Source organism: Orycteropus afer, unplaced genomic scaffold, assembly GCF_000298275.1.
Source record: "Orycteropus afer afer isolate SDZICR_OR568_19922 unplaced genomic scaffold, OryAfe1.0 scaffold00814, whole genome shotgun sequence".
Lineage (NCBI taxonomy): Eukaryota > Metazoa > Chordata > Mammalia > Tubulidentata > Orycteropodidae > Orycteropus > Orycteropus afer.
In genome coordinates, this window is record NW_006922401.1 from 295,141 (window position 1) to 299,020 (window position 3,880).

The 3,880-nt window shown below is 39.9% G+C and overlaps 1 pseudogene; it reads left to right on the top strand.

Moving 5' to 3' along the window:
• Positions 1 to 2,074: 2,074 nt before the first annotated feature.
• On the top strand, positions 2,075 to 2,719 carry LOC103211892 (annotated as a pseudogene).
• The last annotated feature ends 1,161 nt before the right edge of the window (positions 2,720 to 3,880 follow it).

Here is a 3,880-nt window from a genome sequence, read left to right on the forward strand (position 1 = left end):
CAAAATTCTAGTATGCAATTTTTTACATCATTTCTATCACCAAGGCTGTATTTTTCAAATACCAATGACTCTTCTTTGTTTCCAAATTTCCGATTCCAATCACCAGCAATCATTAATACACATTGATTGCAAGTTTCGTTAATTTGAGAATGCAGAAGTTGGTGAAAATCTTCAATTTCTTCATCTTTCAATTTAGTGACTGGTGCAAAAATTTGAATAATAGTAGTATTAACTGATCTTCTTTATAAGCACATTGTTATGATCCTATCACTGACAGCATTCTACTTGGGAATAGATCTTGCAACATACTTTTTGTTTATGAATGCAATGTCATTCCCCTTCAATTTGTCTTTCTTGGTATGCTACACCATATGATTGTATGATTCAGAGTGGCCAATACCAATCCATTTCAGTTCACTAATCCCGAGGATATCATTCTTTATGCATTTCATTTATTTTTTGACAATTTCCAATTTTCCCAGATTCATATTTTGTATATTCCACATTCCAATTATTAATGGATGTTTGCAGCTGTTTCTTCACATTTTGAGTTGTGCCCCATGGGCAAATGAAGGTCCTGAAATATTTACTTCATCCACATCATTAAGGTTGACTACAGTTGGGAGCTCTAGTAGCATAGTGGCTAAGGCACTTGACTGCTAACCAGAAGGCTGGCGGTTCAAACCCACCAGTCACTCCTCGGAAGGAAGGTTGGGCAATCCTACTTCCATAGTGATACTGCCTCGGAAACCCAAGGAGGGGTCGCTACGAGTCAGGGCTGACTCGACGGCACATAACAATGACAACAACATAGTTTGAGGAGGCAGCTCTTCCCAGTCATATTTTGAGTGCATTCTAACCTAAGGGGCTCATCTGGCAGTATATCAGATATGTTTCATGGCTTTTCATAAACTTTTCCAGTAATATATTTGACTGTGCTTCACTGCTATTCATAAGGTTTCCACTGGCCAATTTTTTCAGAATCAGTTGGCCACGTCCTTCTTCCCAGTCTGTCTTAGTCTGGAAGCTTCACTGAAACCTGTTCACCATAGTTTACCCTGCTGGCATTTGAAATACTGATGGCATAGCCTCCAGCCTCAAGACAACACACAAGCCACCACAGTATGACAAACTGACAGATGAATGGTGGTGGTTATCATTGGGATTATACATATTTTAAATTTACAACACTCTCGATAGCATTGGTACACACAGCATCGATAGTATACAAAGACTTTATTCCTATACAAACCCACTTCCCCTTTGTTTGGTTTTCACAAATTACATCTTTATACATTGTGAAAAATATGCTTAATTTATGATTATTTTTATTCTTTTGTCTTGTAAATCATTTGGAGCATAAGTAGAGTAATAAACCAAAAATATAATAAAATCAGCTGTTATGGATTTAACTGTGCAAAAAGAAACCAGAACTTATAGATTTGAGAATTATCAGAATGTCCATTTTGTGAAAATTAACAAAGCATGCTCTGAAAAGGACACCAAAAGTGTAACTAAAGAAACATTTGCTAAAGAGTTTAGTCATATGACCTATGATTCCAATTCATTGTCTCAGCAAAAATCCTGTCAGCTTATACTAAAGGGAATAGATATGAAATGAAGGAAAGCTGTCTAATTACTGGAAATCTACAGGCAGGAAATGACACAATGGAATGCAACATTGGCTACAAACATCCGTTGTCCTCTAAGAAAAAGAAAATTTGATCATGGGGGTAATTCAGAGACTAATATAATTGCTGACATGAGTAAGGGATTTGGAGCCATTTCTTCCTTGGATCCAGAGGATGGTGTTACTCCCTAAGTTTCAAACAAAGGGGTTACCAGTGAATGGAGATACTACCTCATTGGGCCAGAAGAATGAGATCAATACCCAAAGTCATTGGTGTTAGGTCACCATCCTAATGGAGAAGAAAAATGTCACTCAAGGGCAAGGGATCAGGGATAATTCCCAGAGTATGGAAGGTTTCAAACTTGCTTGGTTCCTGTGGATCCTTTTTTCCCTCCAAATTCTTCCTTTTAGAAATGGACTGTGCTTTCCCAGGTGGCTGCTGAGATGGTAGAGGGGCAGGTCCTGGTGCTCAATGGCCGAGGCCATCTTCTGGGTTTTCTGGCAGCTTTTGTGGCAACGCAGGTGCTGTTGGGGCCAGAAGGTGGTGGTTATGTGCTGTGAGGACATCAACATTTCTGGAAACTTCTAGAGACACAGACTGAAGAACCTGGCCTTCCTCTGAAAGCTCGTGGACATCAACCCTTCCCATGGCTCCCACCACTTCCGAGCCCACAGCCACATCTTTTGGAGGACTGTGTGAGGCATGCTGCCCACAAGACCAGGAGTGGCCAGGCCTCCCTGGACCGCCTCAAAGTGTTTGATGGGATCCCACCACCCTATGACAAGAAAAAGGAGATGTTGGTCCCTGCTGCCCTTAAGGTTGTACTCCTCAAGCCCACGTGAAAGTTCCCCTACAATGGCCACCTAGCACATGAGGTGCGGTGGAAGTACCAGGTGGTGATGGCCACCCTGGAAGAGAAGAAGAAGGAGATGGTCAAGATCCATTACAGGAAGAAGAAGCAGCTCATGAGGCTGTAGAAGCAGGCTGAGAAGAACTTGGAGAAGATTAACAAATACACAGCAGTCCCCAAGACCCATGGACCCCCTGGTCTGAGCCCAATAAAGACTGATAATTTCTCATTGGCCTAATCTGCCTTTCCTCTAGTCCTGCCCTTGGCCATAGGCAGCCTGGAGGAGTGTAGAAAGGACCTCCATCAAGCTCACAGCCACTTCTCCCATTTCAGAAAGGCCTTTCTCTAAAGAGTTCACAGCTTCTAACATGTTAGAAATAAAAGAGTAGCAGAAACCACCTTTGTTCTGTTTTTGCTTGTGAGCTCGGGCACTAATCTCAGGAAACTCTAACTGGCAAGTGAGGCATTTGTTAAAAACTTTCCTGCATGGTTTTACTATACTCTGCAGATGTTAGAGTGTTCCAAAAGCTGTGAGTACCGAGTGATACTGGAGTTGTAAAAAGGGCATTTCTAAATGAAAACATGGGGAAGAGCTGCCATCAAGGGATCATGAACGCTGCCCTTGCTACTTACTCCATTTTGTAATTTAAAGGTAATAAATTGCTTGTCAACAACAGCAACAATTAAAAAAAAAAATAGAAAGGGTATGTGTACCTTAAGCCAGTCCCACCATTGTACTTTGAAAGCAGATAACATTTAGTCTAGATTTCACGGGTCCATGTAGGGTAATTTAGAAAGTGTACTTAGAAAGTGGAGTTAGAATGTACTTCATTTTCTGGAAGATACTATGGATAATTGATACCTTTTCTTTCTTACATATTTGGTAAAATGCACCAGCAAAACCATCTGATCCTGGTAATTTATTTTTTGAAGCTTATTAACTATTGGTTCAATGTCTTTAATAGATAAAAGTTTCTTGAGATTATATATTTCCCTTTGTATGAGTTTTGATAGTGTGTGTCTTTAATTATAGATCCTTATTTTTATTATATTCACTTCTATTTTAAAACATATTATTGTGACTTGAGTGAAAGTTTACAAAGCAAATTGGTTTTCCATTCAATAATTCTTGTACATTTTTTTGTGACATTGATTGCAATCTCCACTCTCCCCTCTTCCTCCCTGTATTTCCTGTTTCCATTCATTCTTCTTTCCTATCCTTTCATACCTTCTGACCTTTAGCTCTGGGCAATTGCTGTCCTTTTAATCTCATATGGCTGATTGTTCTAAGGAGTACATACCCCTCTATTATCACCATATAGTCTTGTCTATTGCTTTTCTGATAGCTGAATCACTGGGATAAATTCAGTTCCAGGCTTGAAGGGCCACAGTCTTTGGA